This window comes from Pezoporus wallicus, unplaced genomic scaffold, assembly GCF_028554395.1.
Source record: "Pezoporus wallicus isolate ANWC-B61680 ecotype Strahan unplaced genomic scaffold, APGP_CSIRO_Pwel_v1 contig_11646, whole genome shotgun sequence".
Taxonomy (NCBI): Eukaryota; Metazoa; Chordata; class Aves; order Psittaciformes; family Psittacidae; genus Pezoporus; species Pezoporus wallicus.
The window spans coordinates 558,872-574,935 of record NW_026642060.1 but is presented as its reverse complement, the minus strand read 5'-3'; positions in this window follow the sequence as shown (position 1 = coordinate 574,935).

The following is a 16,064-nucleotide window of genomic DNA, read 5'->3' as shown; positions in this document are numbered from 1 at the left end:
TCTGTTTGGGGGGGTGGTGGTGTGGGGGGGTGGTGGTGGTGTGTTTGGAGTTTTGTTAAAAAGCCATAAAAAAGCAGGATACTGGATCTGTTGAAGCACGATGGGCTTCAGGGCCAGCCCTGGATGAATACTGCTTCACACGCTTCTTACTGCAGGTCCTGCGGAGGGGAGACTGGGCATGGGGCAGGGTGGTCTGATCCCCTGTGCCTGGTGCCTCTTGGTTCTGTAGGTGGTCTTTAGGTATGTTTTGAATACACGTTAGCTACTGTAGTTCTTTAAAATCCCTCTTGTTGTGGCTGTTCTCTCATGGGATATTTGGGTTGGAGAAGGTTGATTGCGGTTCGTATTAAGCAGCTGTGTCTGCTCTGGGGCTGTGGCAGCCCCTGTGACCTGGACCCTGGGCCTAAGCCCTCTGTGGGGAGGGTTGAGGTCCCCCACTGTCCCCCAGCTCTGCACTGGTGGTGCCTTTTCTCAGCCTGATGCTGGGTGATGTGAACATGGTGGTGCCAGCTTTGGTCCTGTTTGCAGGACTGTGCTGCCCTGTCCCTCTGTGGGGTGGGTTTCCACTACAGCATCCCTGTGATCAGTCCCACCCAGATGGGTGTTCTGGTGCCTGATTATGGGCAGAGCGGAGGGGCTGGGTGAGGTGGGTGGAGATGGTACATCCCTGAGACAGGCCTTCTGCTTTTGCTCTTTTATCTCTTTAGAGAAACCTCTTTTACTCGCTTCTGTTCAACTGAGATCTTAAGGCAGTGGATGCCCAACCACTCACATCTAGGACACGTAGTGGGGAGGAAAGAATTTGTATGTATTTATTTTTTATTTTTTAGTGTTGGAAGATATCTCATTGTACGTGGAGCAGGTTTATGGCTCTCGAGGTCTAGCAAATGTTGATCAGAAACCATATAAGAGGCTGAGTTTTTTCAAATAAACTTGTTTTTTACAATTTACTCATCAAGTGTTAAACTTCTTTCCTGAGATCACACTTTTGTGCCAAAGGAGATGTGTTTAGGGTTGGCATTGAGAGGAGCTGTGCTCAGACCCAGCCTCTCCTCTGCTGGTACCCAGCCTCCTGGTACCACTGGAAGTGACACAGGCATTGCCATACTGCTGCAGGATGCCAACCCCTTTTCAAAGGGGAGGAAACCCCCCATTAAAATTACTTCCTGCTGCTTGGACTGGGTTAGCTGGGAACATGGCAGTAGTAAATCCTCAGTTGTTTTCTAAGGATGCTCTCCCTGCCCTGTGCTGTTTGGAGCTGTTTGTGCTGTTTGGAGCTGGGTGCCACCGCCAGCTCTGGGACCCGCTGTGGCCCTGCTCCTAGGATCCACTGCTGTGCAAGTGCAGGTGAAAGAGAAGGGTGTGGATGTGTGTAGGAGCTGAAAGAAAAACTTTTGCCCTGCATTAGGCCATAAAGTGACTCAGTCTAAAGCTGTGTAATTATAATTGCGCTGCTTGTAAGGGCAGAGCCGGGCCCTTGTGGTGCCGTGCTGGGGTTGGTGCTGCTTGCTCTGGACTCTGCCCTGCAGCACCTCTCCTCCCACGGCAGCCTGGCAGGGCATGGGCTGGTTTTGCCCCGTTTCTCTCATGGTTCAGCTCCCAGAAGGAGCAGGGCTATATTTAGTCACAGTATTGCTGCAAGCAAAGGTATCTGTGGCACTGGGAAGTAAGGAGAGTGGTGCCTTGCTGTTTGTTACCTGCTTGAAATGCCGGAGCTTAAAATAAGCCATGGGGTGTGGTGTGACTGGTGAGAGATCTGGCTTTTGCGGGGGAGAAGGGCTGCAGGCTCAAATCAGCCAGCCCTTGGTGCCTTGCTCTGCAAGATCCTGTGTCCCAGGGCACCCTATGGACAGGAGCCTGGGGATGAAGAGGGAAGGCTGGAGCAGCTCTGCTCTGGAGCCCGGCTGAGAGAGCTGGGCTGGGGCAGCCTGGAGAAGAGAAGGCTCCTGAAGGGGAGACCTGAGAGCAGCTCCAGTGCCTGAAGGGGCTGCAGGAAAGCTGGAGAGGGGCTTGGGACAAGGGATGTAGGGACAGGCCAAGGGGAGTGGCTTTAACCTGCCAGAGGGGAGACTGAGATGAGCTCTTAGGCAGAAGCTCTTCCCTGTGAGGGTGCTGAGGCGCTGGCACAGGGTGCCCAGAGAAGCTGTGGCTGCCCCATCCCTGGCAGTGCTCAAGGCCAGGTTGGACACAGGGGCTTGGAGCAAGCTGCTCTAGTGGAAGGGGTCCCTGCCCATGGCATGTGGAGTTGGAATGGGGTGAGCTTTAAGGTGCTTTCCAACCTCAACCAGTCTGGGATTCTGTGGCTGCTTGCCCAGAGCCGGCTGGGAACTGCTGGGACAATAGCACTGCAAGAGGCCATAGAAAGCGTGCTGGAATGTGTTTCCCCACTTCCCAAGCCAAGAGGTCCTGGTGGCAGCAGCGCAGGCATCGCTGGGCATCCCCCGCTGCTTGTGACTCCAGCCCTGAGTTTTGCACGGATTTCCTCTCTGTGTCCCGCCTGCTTTCCTCCTGGGGGGAGCCAAATCAAATTCTCCTCATAGCGGCTGGAAATGAGGAAATACTTGGGAGCTAATTCCCGTGCGCTTTGTTTGCCCAAACATCTGAGCCTGCGGGCCAGAAGTGCTCAGCAGCAGCCCGGGGGGGGGGGGGGGGGGCCCGGAGGAGCAGACGCTCGCTGCCGGCTGGGAACTGCTGCCAGCTCCTGCCCAGAGGCAGGGGTAGCTGGAGGCAGCCAGGTTACAGGCTGCCCTCCTTCCCTGGTGTAGGGGTTGTGGGGCGAGCTCGCTGGGTGACCCAGTGCGGATGCAGTGGCCGGGGTTGTGGAGCTGCTGCTGCTGCCTCTGCCCCGGTGCTGGTGCATCCTCCACCCATCTCCTCTCTGGTACTTCTCCAAGTGCACCCTTTGGGTGCCCTGGGCCCGCTTCCCCTTTCTGGGGCAGGGCAGGAAGCTGCTGCTGTGATGCCTGTGGTACAATGAGGGTCAAGGCAGGCAGGGAGAAGGCTCCCAGCCTCCTGAAACAAGCTAATCCTCCCCACAATGTGCCCCAATCCCCTTCCCCGTGCGAGGGAGAGCCTGGCCACAGAGCTCCTTCATGTGACAAGCATGAGGAGGGGATCTGAGTCCCTGCCCGGCTCCCCCTTGGCCTGGGGAGTTTATTCCGTTGTCGCAGGAGCTTTGGGCTGTGCTGAGCGTGCAGCTCTGGCCAAGTGGCCGGAGCCGATGCTCTTCCCAGCAGAGGGGGCCGGGAAAGAGAGGGAAGCTGCCGGGAAAGGCCGGTCTGGCTGGGCAGGAGGCAGGGGATGCCTGCGCTGGCTGGGCCAGGGCCAGGGAGAAGCAGTGGGGTGGCTTGTGCCATCCACCTTCTGGCTGCAGGTGAGAATGGGAATGATGCTGCCCACAGCCCCACCTGCACTCCCACAGAGGCTCTGACATGGAATCATAGAACAGTTCGGGTTGGAAAGGACCTTAAGATCATCCAGTTCCAGCCCCCCTGCCAGGGGCAGGGACACCTCACACTAAACCATGGCACCCAAGGCTCTGTCCAACCTAGCCTTGAACACCGCCAGGGATGGAGCATTCACAACCTCCCTGGGCAACCCATTCAGTGCCTCAGCACCCTCACAGGAAACAATTTCCTCCTTATATCCAATCTGAACTTCCCCTGTTTAAGTTTTAACCCGTTACCCCTTGTCCTGTCACTACATACCTGTAGGAACCCCTCTTGTTATTCTTTGCATCCCTTGCCAAGTTCAGCTCCAGCCTTGGCCTCCCAGACCCCAGCTCCACAACCGGGCAGTGTCCCTGTACTCTTCCCAGGATACCTGTCTCTGCTTCCCCTGCCTGTGCATTTCCTTGTTGCCCTTTAGTTTGACCAGCGGGTCTCTACTCAGCCATGGAATCACAGGACAGTTTGGTTGGAAGGGACCCTCGAAGGTCATTTAGTCCAGCCCCCCCCCCCCTTGCAATGAGCAGGGACATCTACAACCAGATCAGGTTGCTCAGAACCACATTGAGTCTGGCCTGGAATGTCTCCTGGGATGATGCATGCACCGTGTATCTGCAGAGTTGCTGACCATGCTGGCCTCTTGCCTTCCTTACTTGATTTTACACCTGGGGATTGTGACCTCTTATGCTCTGTGGAAAGCATCCTTAAAGATCTGCCAGCTGAGTTCTGCTCCCTTGTCCCTGAGGGCAGTTTCCCAGGGGATGCTATTGATGAACTCCTTAAAGAGCTGGAAGCTGCCTTTCCTAAAGTTCAGGGTCCTCTTTTGATGAACCGTTTCTGCAGAGATGCTTCCTCCAGCATCACCCAAACCCTCCTGCTCCCAGCTCCCAGGAGGAGCTCATGACCCTGGGGGAATCCCTCCTTCCTCTTCCTCCCATGGGACAGGGCTGGCTCTGCACTCAACCTGGTCTGCACTCAGCAGGGAAAAGCAATAACCCCTTAACGCATGAGCAGAGCCCCATTATGGGAGACAGAGAATCGATTGCTATGAGAGGATCATCAATTATTTTCACTGCCCATTATATCCTGTTAATGAGAGCCCTTTGCGGGTGTCATGGAGCCATTGCCAGGGATCTGAGAGATGCTCCAGTACTGCAGGGTGACTGCAGGGTGCAGTGCATGCCCCTGCTGTGTTCCCTGCAAACACCACCAAGGACAATCGCAGCTGCACTTTGCCAGGGCTTTTTCCCCGGGTGGACCCGAGACCTTTGCTTCATGGAAATGGTGGTGTCCTCGTGTTCCTCAGGTGGAGCCTTGGAGAATAGCCTCTAGGATGGGGAAACGTGGTGCTGCCTGGGCAGGGGATGGGATGTCGCAGCCAGATGCCCACAGGGTGCTTGGGGTGGCACCAGGCCAATGAGGTAAAGGAGGTGTTGGTGTGAAAGCCTTGCTGGAGGCTCTCGGTGGGCAGGCTGGTCCTGGCATGCCATGACTCTGCACAGGTCTCATGATGGGCACAGACGTGTCCTGAACATGCCGGGCTGGCTGCGGGGCTGGCTCACGGCTGCTCCTTGGCCAGATACCCATCTGGGCTCAGAGCTGTGCTCACCACCCTGCACACCAGTGCGCAGCAGGTGGGAGGAAGAGATGCTTGTGGCCACCCTCAGTGCTTCCTGAGTGCATGGGGATGAGCTGATTCACCCCCTGTAAATCAGCAGAGCCTCCTGGGGCTGCAGTGCATTGCCCGCTCATCCCTCTTGGGCTGTCAGTGTCTCAACGATGGCTTTTATTGCCGTGCTGCCCGGTGATGTTTCTCTGTGGCTTGATATGAATTTAATTATCGCTATTCATCACAAGAAGGGGCTGTGCTGGGGGTTTGCAGAGCCAGGCACCAAGATTTACAACCAGGGCGGCTGATCGCTGCTAGGATCGGGCTGGGGCAGAGCAGAGGTGATGCGTGCTGGGGATGGCTCAGGGCTTGGCTGCCTTGGGACCACTGTCTGCCACGGCCAGGCATGGCACAGCATGGCACAGCACAACCCCGTGCTCCTCCAGGAGCTCCAAGCCAGGCCCCTTTTCCCATAGGATGCGTGGTGTGTTTCAGGATGCAGCTCTGGAGAGCAGCCGAAACACTTCTTGCACAAGAGCCAGTGACAGTGTCAGTGCTGCAGCGGGCAGGAACCGTCCCCATGTTGGTGGGAGCTGGGGGGGCCATCAGACCCAGAGCAGAGGGATAGTTCTGTGAGGCTGGAGCTCCTCTGAGCTCATGAAGGCATCGAGCAGTCGTGCTGCAATGCTCCCGGGCAGGCAGGAGCCCGTCCAAGGAAGGGGCAAACCCATCACCCAGATCACTGCAGGGAGGTGGCTTCGGTGGGGCCATGGGCTGCTGCAAGACGTGCAGGCAGGAGGCTGTTTCCTTGCCATGCACAGTGAGTCCAGCATCGCATCCAGCTGCATGAGCACCCTCTCGTGGCAAGCACCCCTCCTCCAAAGCCCTGCTTCTCAGCACCAGCAGTACCCGCATCCAGCATCCCTACCGTTCCCTACAGCCCATGAGCATCTCGGGGCAGGGGGGCTGGACTGCAAGCAGGGCTGTGAATTGTGAACCCAACCTGGTTCTGGGCATGAGAGAGAAACTGCACTGGGGAAAGATGAGCACTGAGTAAATGAAACCTGGATGATCCTGGCCATGTTTAACAAAGTATGAATGAATTCTGTACCCACAGAAAAGAAGACAGCTAATTTCCTTCTATGGAAAATTTTGGGAGGGGAAGACAGAAAATGAAACATGTTTAAAATTTAATTAGAGGCTTCATGCTGTGCATCAGAATGAGCCTGTTTTGTGCGAATTTAATGGTTTGCAATTACAGATCAGCACCTTGTTTTCATCTCCTCCCTGCCAGCCAGTGAGCTGCATCCCTCCTCCAGTGGTGTTGGTCCCCCACATCCCATTCACTCTGCAGAAGGCCCAAGCTGCTCCCATTCCTTCCCCGTTGACCCCTCCATTGCTCTCCTTTCTTTGATGTCAGCCTCAGGAGCTCCTGCATCCCACAGACAATGAAACACTAAAGCTACCCAGGCTTTGAACTGCCATAAACCACGTGAAGATGGAATCAATTCTGCAGTTGGATGACTCAGTAATGAGGAATCAAGTCCCACACTGCGGTGTGTCACATCTCTGATATCTTCATTGCTTTTATCTGCATGGAGAGAGCAGATTTACCCGGCTTTCAACTGAGACCGCAGCAAACGGGCTGCTGATTATCCCCTTCCCAGAGACATCCCAGAGTTAATCCCTTGATCCACTCCAGTGCACTGGGGCGGGAGGGGATGCTGCCAATGGAGAGGTGGGTCCTGCGCTATCAGTGCATGTTGCAGGAGCATCTCCAGCCATCCCAGCTGCAGGGCCCCAGCTCTGTGTGTGCAGCCTAGCACCAGTGCCCATGGCAGGGCGGTTGGAGCAGCCCAAGGGGCACCCAGTGGGCTTTGGAACTGTCAACAGGAGCATGGCCTATGCAGACCCAAACCTCAGCCTCGTGCTGGGCACTGTCCCAGACCCCTTCTATCCCTCTGCAAGGCTAAAGGGGGAAAAGACACCCTGGGCTGCAGCCTCCAGCAAAGGCGTTTGGGCAGCTTCAGCTCTGAGCCCAACCACAACGTGCAGCCGCGTTCTCAGCGCATCAGCCTCTTCAAAGTGCATCCTTACCAAACGTGCAGCTCACATGTGGGAGCTGACGGAGCAGCTGACAACGTCTAGAGAATCCTTTAGGAGCTTCTCTTACAAGTTTCCTCCTGCGCAAAGAGAAGAAACAATCAAAGGGGGTGGTTTGGTTTGCTCAGCAGCGCTCAGGACCCAGAACTGGTGCCAGCCCAGTGAGGGCCTCGCTGGAACATGGGGTCCCCATTGGCACTGCAGCCGGGACCGTTTGGCTTCTCCATGGGGATGAGGTGCAGATCAGGGGATGTATTTCCCAGCCCTCGGCCCTGGATGTTGCTGCTTTTGAAGGAGCACCATTGCCTCTGACCCCATCCCTGCAGCACCTCGGCTCTGGCTGTCCTGCCCTGGGCTCGGGCAGGGGTACATAGCAGGCAGCCATCGCTGCTCTGTGACATCCCTTGTATCCAGCCCAGTGAGATCTCCCATTAGCTGAAGCTCTAGTTTTGTCCTGTCCTGAAAATGGGATCACCTCGGGTTTGACTGTGAGTGTGTAATGAGTAGCATACAGTCAGAACAAGGCTAATCAAGCAGTACACTTGCACTAATAACTGCTTTGGAGACCATATGGGGATCTAATACACTCCAAATAAAAGGCAAAGCAAGCCATTATCTTGAAATGTCTGGTTCTTGCTCAGCCAAACACTATGAAATCATTATGTTTAATTATGGAATATCACCCTGGAATACCAGTTTACTTACAATGACTTCTGAATGCACATTATAACCTCCTGGATGGGGCACAACAGATTTCCTGTGGTTGGACACTGCTTCTCCTAGGAATTGATGCTGCCTCAGGTTACGATCCGACAGGCTCGGAGGTCCCTATTCTGCAAGGACATGGCCATGGACACAGCAGGAATGGAGCCTCCTTTGCTCCCTGGAAGATGTTGGGCTGCTGGCTGAGCACACACAGCTCCCTGGAGCACAGCTATGCGGGGTATGGAGGGGTAAAGGGCCCCATTCCCCCGTCCCCAGGGCCAGGGGAAGCAGTGGGACAGGGTGAGTGATATGGGGTTGCAGCAGAGCTGTCCCCTCTGGGCACATGTGCCGGGGGCTGCTGTTGGTTCATGGGAAGCTTTTGCACGTGGGAAGCAGTGTTTGGCTGAGCGAAACCCCCAAAATCGCTCCTTGGTGACATCGCCGCATTAATGGCAAAGCAAAATGCCCCTGTTTCAGTCACCTTCCTTTTTAGCTCAGTGAGGGAAAGGACGAGGTCTTTGCTGTGTTGACTGTTCAGGTGGGTGCTGGCTGGAGCCAGGGAGAGTCCATAGGCACTCAGCCCCTTGCCTGGGGTCCTGCTGCCCTTCTTCCCCCCCAGTCCTGCAGCTCCAATCTCAGCCTCCGGTTTTCCCTGGCAGCGAGGCCAGGTGAAGGTGATGCTGCTCCTCCTCCTCATCACTCCTCTCCCTCACTCTACAGCTGGGTGACAAGAGGGCACTGCTTGCACCAAAGGCTGGTGGCCTCGGCCATGGGTGCCCTGGTCCTGGGGAGCGCCTGGCACTGAGCAGCAACTCCAGTGGGTTCCGTGGCATGGGGCAAGCAGCAGGACCAGCTGGGCAGCCCCTGGAGCCAGGCCTGGGGCCCGCTGTGCTGTGCAGTTGCTGGGCACATCCTGTCTGACAGCCACAAGTCATCAGGTCTTTGGAAAGAGAGGGTATGCTCTCTGGTTAAGGTGAAGCACTTGCCCCCGGTGGACCACAGTGCTCGTGTGGTGTTGTTAGAGGTGATGGACAGCTTTGCTTTAGCCATGAAATGTAAACCTAAACCAACAAAAAGCAGGAGAAAGAAGTACCAGAGCTCTCAGCATGTCTCCATGGGAGCAGGACAAGCAGGATTAACGCACAGCATGGCCAAGTAAAGAAGTGCTGCGTTCACTGACTTGAGAGGGACAAGAAAGGGGGGATGAAAGCAAAGCGTGGGAGGGGAGGGGAATGAAACCTCCCTGGGATGGAGAGCAGAGGAGCTGAGAGCAACTCCACTCGAGTGACCTTCACCTGTGGAGCGGAGGGGAAGCACTGCTGCTCCTGTGGAGCCTGGGCTGAGTGCCCTGTGCTGAAGGATGGGGATGGCCAGGCCCTGATGCTGGTGCGAATTAAGACTTCCCCAAGGCAGGAAATGCAGGACTGGAGCACGCAGCTCACATCCATTGGTACACGCAGGGTTACCTCATTTACAGGATTTATGACCTTCAGTGCTTCCCATGTTTTCTCTGCCTCTCCTATTAATCAATAACCCATTATCATAACACTTAGGAGATGATTTATGGATCATATCTTCAGTTTCCATCTTGGAAGCTGTACTTGTCTGCATCACCGCTTGCTCTAGAGCCCCTGGGCTATGAGGATGAATAGAGAGAGTGTGCTGGCTCGGAGGGAAGGAACATCACGGCTGCCTGCCCAGCAATGAAGACATCCTGTGTCCCGGTGTCCCTGCACCATGCAAAGCCATGGCCCCCCTGCTCCTGCCTATGCTGGAATGCTCTGGGCTGGAGAGCAGTGGGCAAGAGCAGGAGGCAAAGCACCAGTAGCTCAAGGCCCATCAGCCACTGGACTGCTGGTCTGTACGAAGACGTTTTCCTGGCTCTGTGGCCACCGCCGTGAGCTGCACCATTGGCAGCAGTGTGTCGTCTCCAGAAGGGATGTGCAGTCAGCCAGGGGCATGGGTTATTACAGGGAAATTATGCAAGTAAGGAGGTTGTTAACGAGTTGATTTAACATTCATAAATGGGAGGGAGGAAGATAACAGGGCAGGAAGTGGCAGGCTCAGATGAATGGAAACTGTGTGATGGGGAGTCAGTGGTGTAGGGAATGAGATATGGAGAAGGATTGAAGGGAGTTCATATTTGAAATCAAACTGAAAGGGTGCTGGAAAGCACTTCCTTCAGCCACGGTGGCTGTGGGACGTGTCACTGTTGGCATTAGCTCCAAACTCCATGGCTGTGATTACGGGCTCCCAGGTGAGAGGTGGCTGAGCTCCTGCCACTGTCTGAGAAGGTGCTTACATCAAACTGCTTTTCTGCTCCCACTTGGTTTGCTCCAGAGCGCAGCAGCCTGGCTCCTGCCCCCAGAGATGTGGTAAAGCATGGCCGTGTCTGAAGAGCACCCAGCTCGTGTGTGCGGGGCCAAGAGGCTTGTGGGAAGAAAGGAAGAGGATGGAGAAGAAGGAGCAGCCGAAGGTGAGAGAACCCCAGGTGATGGCTTGGTGGTGGCAGCTGTGGGAAACAGGAGGAAAGGAAGCTGCTGCAGTCCTTATGCCTACGAGTTTATCACCGTCATTGCATGTGCTTTCACTGTAGATTTATATAAATAACGCTTAGAATAACAGGAGCATATCCAGGGACTGCTGTCCTGGCTCAGGACACCGGCACAGCAGGGTGCAGAAAGCTGCCCTCTCTCATCTTCTGTCTAGTCCTTACTGAGAAAGAATCTTCTGCAGGGCTTTAACCTGCCAGAGGGGAGACTGAGATGAGCTCTTAGGCAGAAGCTCTTCCCTGTGAGGGTGCTGAGGCGCTGGCACAGGGTGCCCAGAGAAGCTGTGGCTGCCCCATCCCTGGCAGTGTTCAAGGCCAGGTTGGACACAGGGGCTTGGAGCAAGCTGCTCTAGTGGAAGGGGTCCCTGCCCGTGGCAGGGGTTGGAGCTGGAGGAGCTTTAAGGTCCCTCCAACCCAAACCAGGCTGTGATTCCGTGATCTTTAAAACCTCATTTGCTAAATGAATCACTTTAATCCACACCTGTGTCAGTGTGCAGGAGCAGGAGCCTGGCCATAACACACTGTCCGGCTCCATTGCGCCTGTGGCCGCTGCTCAAATGCCAGCCAGGTGAACTGGGTGCGAGTAAGTTTTAAATAACAGGAAAAGCTGTAAGGAAACGCTGTCAATATTTAAATGTAATTGGCTTATGTGGGGCTCAAGTGCCCAAAGTAGCTGTTTTTTTAGGAACAGCAGCATTTTTATGGGCTTAAATGTGAGAGCAGAGAACTGTTATGTGGTTTAGGCACTCAACAGACCACTAGGCTTTTCCCAAAGTTAATTTGAAACGCACTAATCCAACTGTATGAGCATGAAGCTCACTGCAGCATAGGTTCACTTAATCTGTTATAATACTCATTTTAAGCTTTGCAGGGCGGTGACTCGTCCTGCTGCTCAGTCAGACCCTGTCAGTGCCCTCACGCCAGCAAGGGTGATGCTATGAGCCAGCGGGATGCTGCGCACGCCGTATCCCACAGGAAAGGCAGCATTCCCGGCTGAGCAGAGTGTGATGTGATCACAGCCAGCACGCTGCCTCCCCATCTCCAATAAGGACCCGTTCCCAAACCGGAAGACGGGCAGAAAACCCAATTAAAAGCATTCCAGCTTTGTTTTTGCTCTGGGTGACCTGTCAGTTTAGCAAACAATGGCTTATAACCATTCATCATCGGGGCTCGCTTTGTGCCTCCTGACTCTTTGCCTCCCGTGCAGGCAGGTCTGCAACGCCTCTATTGAGTGATTAACTTTACAAATGATTTATCAAACACAACACCCAATTAAATTGCCCTTCTGTGCCCATTAGCCATCGTATTGATCTTCTTCCTGCTGCCTTCACCACTGGCTGATATCGGAAATGTGATTGCATCTTTCCCTGAAGTCCTGTGGATGAACCTGTACCTGCGCTGAGGTTGGGTTTGCCCTGCACTGCCGGTCCCCAGCTCTGAAGGGCATTCCCATCTCCATCCTTCTGCAGATGAAATGGTGATGGTTCTGCTGCCAAAGGGCAAGAGCAGCCCTGAGGAGAAGGACCTGGGGGTATTGGTTGACAGAAGCTCCCCATGACCTGGCTTCAGTGTGCGCTTGAGCCCAGAACCCCCCCGTGTGCTGGATGCACCCCCAGCGCGGGAGCAGCAGCTCAGGGAGGGGATCCTGCCCCTCTGCTGTGCTCTAGGGAGAGCCCCCCTGCAGCCCTGATCCAGCTCTGGGGCAGCAGCACAAGAGGGACGTGGAGCTGTTGGAGCGAGGCCAGAGGAGACCATGGAGATGCTGCGAGGGCTGGAGCAGCTCTGCTCTGGAGCCAGGCTGAGAGAGCTGGGCTGGGGCAGCCTGGAGAAGAGAAGGCTCCTGAAGGGGAGAGCTGAGAGCAGCTCCAGTGCCTGAAGGGGCTGCAGGAAAGCTGGAGAGGGGCTTGGGACAAGGGATGTAGGGACAGGCCAAGGGGAATGGCTTGAACCTGCCAGAGGGGAGACTGAGCTGAGCTCTTAGGAAGCAGATTCTAAGAGGGGATGCAGAACTGCAGGCTGTCTCAGCAGCTGGATCCAGATCTCTTCACTGCAGAGGACCAGCAGAGCAGGAGGTGGAGGCTCCTGTTTGCTCCCAAGCACTTACACCCCCAGCACTGGGGATAAGGGAGTAAGTGCTTGGGCACGTTGGGATGTGCCTGCAGCTGGACTTGGTGGTTGTGGCTTTCCAGTGTCTGTACAATGATGTGGGATCTCAGAACATTTCCCAGCCTTTCCAAGCTTTAGAAATGCTGCAGACTGTGTAAACAGCTGCCTGGTTTATCTCAGTGCAGGGTTAAATGGCAAAAAAAAGGGGATTTAAGTGACTTACCCCAGGCTACATAACACATTAAGAGCAGTCTTGAGATTAGAAGCCAGGTGTCCTGTCCCTCCCCTCTGCCCTCATCACCAGATAAGGCACCTTCTTCAGTCTCTCTTTGTATCCAAGAGTCTCAGTTTAATTAGCTTTATCTCCATACACCTGCTTTATCTGTTTTTGTGCACCTCAGAGCCTGATCTCTCACCATACTCCTGGGCTGGGTGTGCTCTTTGCACACACCATCCTCTTCAGCTCCAGGAGAGGCAGGCAATAAACGAATTCACCCTTTGGACTGAGGACTGTTCTTCCTAATTCACAGGCACACTGAAGCATTTTTCTCTCTATTCCCCACAGAAACCTTCCGAGCAGGAAGAGTTTCCATCAAAGTTTGTAATCCTCTGCAATTTCCTGGCTACTTGGAAATAGCACGTTAAGGGAAAATTCCCATCCTGTGCCAAACTATTTGGGAGTGCTGGGTCAATAGCGAAGATAATTAGATACTAACAGAGTTATTCCACATTGTCTTCTGCATTGTAGTAAAGAAATGCTCTGCATCAAAACTAAGTGGGTAAAAAAAGGTCTTTTTTTTTGTACCGGCAAAGCCCCAAGCTGACTGTATTTGCTCCTGTCCTCACAGTCCAGCTTCTCTACCTGTTGTTGAAGCCTGGGATGCTGGGTGCACAAGGGATGTCCTGAGCCCTCTCTCCATCACCACAGTCCTGGCCACACCATGGGAGCGTGTGGGACCAGCACCAAAGGAGAGAGTCTGACATGGAGTGGGATACAGGGGGCTGTGGAGCGGGCTGGACCAGTCATCTCTAGTCCAGCCTGAAGCCAGGAGTGCTATCAGGGCTCATGCAGAAGAGTCTACAGCATCTAAATGAATCTCTTTATTTACTTAATTAAATTGGAGCAGAGCCATCAATCAGCCAGCAGAAAGTGGAATGAAAGTCAGCAATAGAAGAGAAGGTGTAAACTTTGGCAACATTCCTGCAGGGACCCTCTGCCAAAGGGACAAGGCAGTCTCCATGGCCCACATGGGCCATAAAGGGCTCCTGATCTCCAGCAGTGCCAGTGTAGGCACTGAACCCCGAATCTAGTGTGCCATCCAGAGCCTCTCTGGTGCCAGGATGTGCCTCCACCTCTGCATGGCTCCTCTGGCCATTCACCCTGATGGCCTCAAGGATGGATTAACCCAGGGCAGTGAAACTCCTCTGAAACTCTCCCTCAGCCTTCTCTTTTCTTATGGCCTGCTGAAGGGAATGAAAAATAACCCATGCACATCCCTATTACTTCCACATTCATATTTCCCCATTGAAAATGCCAGAGCACATCAATCTAAAGGAAGCATTTAAACCTCATTCCCTGCCCTCCAGCAGGCTTGGCGCATGCTGGGTTATCACCGCGTTTCCCTTGCCCCATGGAGCATCTCTGGCCCCACAGCGTGGCACAGGGCAAGGCAGGGCTCGGGAGGCTTTGCAGGTGCCACTGAGCATCTCACCACCCTCCTTGTGCCTCACTGCAGCCTGCAGCCCCCATCTCCAGAGCTGCCCCCCTACTGGGTTTTGCCATGTTCCCTCTCTGGCTCAAGGCTATAGAGGGAGCACCCGGTGCCCGTCTTCAGGCAAACACACACTTGGAGCCTGACAAGGAAGCAAGGTCAAGAGGCTGCTCCCAGTGACACAGCATGGCACGAGGTGATAGCTGGTGATGGGAGCAGCAGAAACTGCAGGCTCCAGAGGTTGCCCCATCCCTGGCAGTGTTCAAGGCCAGGTTGGACACAGGGGCTTGGAGCAAGCTGCTCTAGTAGAAGGGGTCCCTGCCCGTGGCAGGGGTTGGAATCGGATGAGCTTTAAGGCCCTTTCCAGCCCAAACCAGGTTGGGATTCTATGATTTGCTTTCTCCACTGGGCTGAGGACAGAGCTCCTGCTTAGTGCTGGGGAGCAGGACCAGCAGCCCAGTGCTGGCTGGAAAACAGGGCATGATGATGGGCAGAAACACAGCCAGCATCCCTGATCTCCCAGCTGTGGAGCATCCACCAGGGCACCCCCATCGGTCTGGGAGGTTTGGCTCACCTGGGGGTCAGGTCTGAGCAGCAGGAACTGCTCAGTGATCCCAATGAAGCATCCCCCAGCACTGGGAATCTGTATGCACTGCCCCAGCTTTGCATTCCCAGCACATCCCTGGCTAACGGATAACTGCGGCAGTGCTATAATTCCATAATCACTTGCAGAGAGACTGGTTCCTGCCTCCTCATTTAAAATGTCACAGCTTCTGTTTGCTCTTTTATGCTTTGTACTTTCAATGAACTTCTTCCCAGGACCCATTAGCCGGTTTAAAACTTTATAACAATCGTTAGGGAGTTGTTCATTGCTAATTGTGCAGTCAGGGATGTGCCTGCCAAGCTCCAGCATCGCTTCCCTCCTCCTTTCCTGCTCATTAAGGTGCATTTCCTCTGCCCTCACTGCTGTCCTGCCTGGAGCAGGCAGGCACCAAGGCAGGGCAGGGATGCATGCTCCTGCTGCCTGCTGGGCCATGCAGCTGCAGAGCAGAAATCACAGGGAAAATCACTTCCCCATCATTTATAGATGCTTATCAGCAGTTAACGCACAGCTCCCAGCCTGGTACTGGGGAGGAAAATCAATGCCTTTGGAGCGTTCCCAGGTATCCTGTCGGGATACCCCAGCACACAGAGCTTGTGGAGGCGAGTTCCTCCACCCTGGGGCTGCCTTTGCAACCTGCCGCCTACAAAGGCTTTACAAAGGAGGAAAAAAAAGCTCCTTTTTGTGCTAGTGGGGGGAACTGGATGCTGCGGCTGCTGCTGCTCCTCAGCCTGGCTGCTGCCTGCGAGCCACATGTGGTGCTCTGGCCAGGACATGGCACTGCATCAGAGATGCTGTGCAGGAGTCCTGAGTGGCAGAGGAAAGGTGGTTCCAGAGGTTCCAGTGAACCCCTCTCTGAAGGGCTGGAAAAGAGATGTTTCAGAAATGAAAGCTGCTTTTTACAATGGGAAGTATAAGCTGAATCTGTAACGACTGCAGGGGGATAACATGTTTAATCCTCCCAAGCAAGAGGGAAGATCCCTGCTAATCCACGCTTAGCCCCAGCAGGAGGAGGCAGGAGGGAGGGATGCAGGGGGCACTTTGGGAGCCACGGAGAGCTCCCTCCTCTGAAGGGGGATTAAAGGAGTCTGAAGTGCCACAATTGAGCATCACACCCCAGCGAGGGCTGGGCAAGGGGCAGGCTGTGAGCCCGGACCTCACGGGTGCTGGAGGGGCTGCAGATGTGCCCCTGGATGTGCTGATCACTCGTGGCTTGAGATTCCATGCTTAG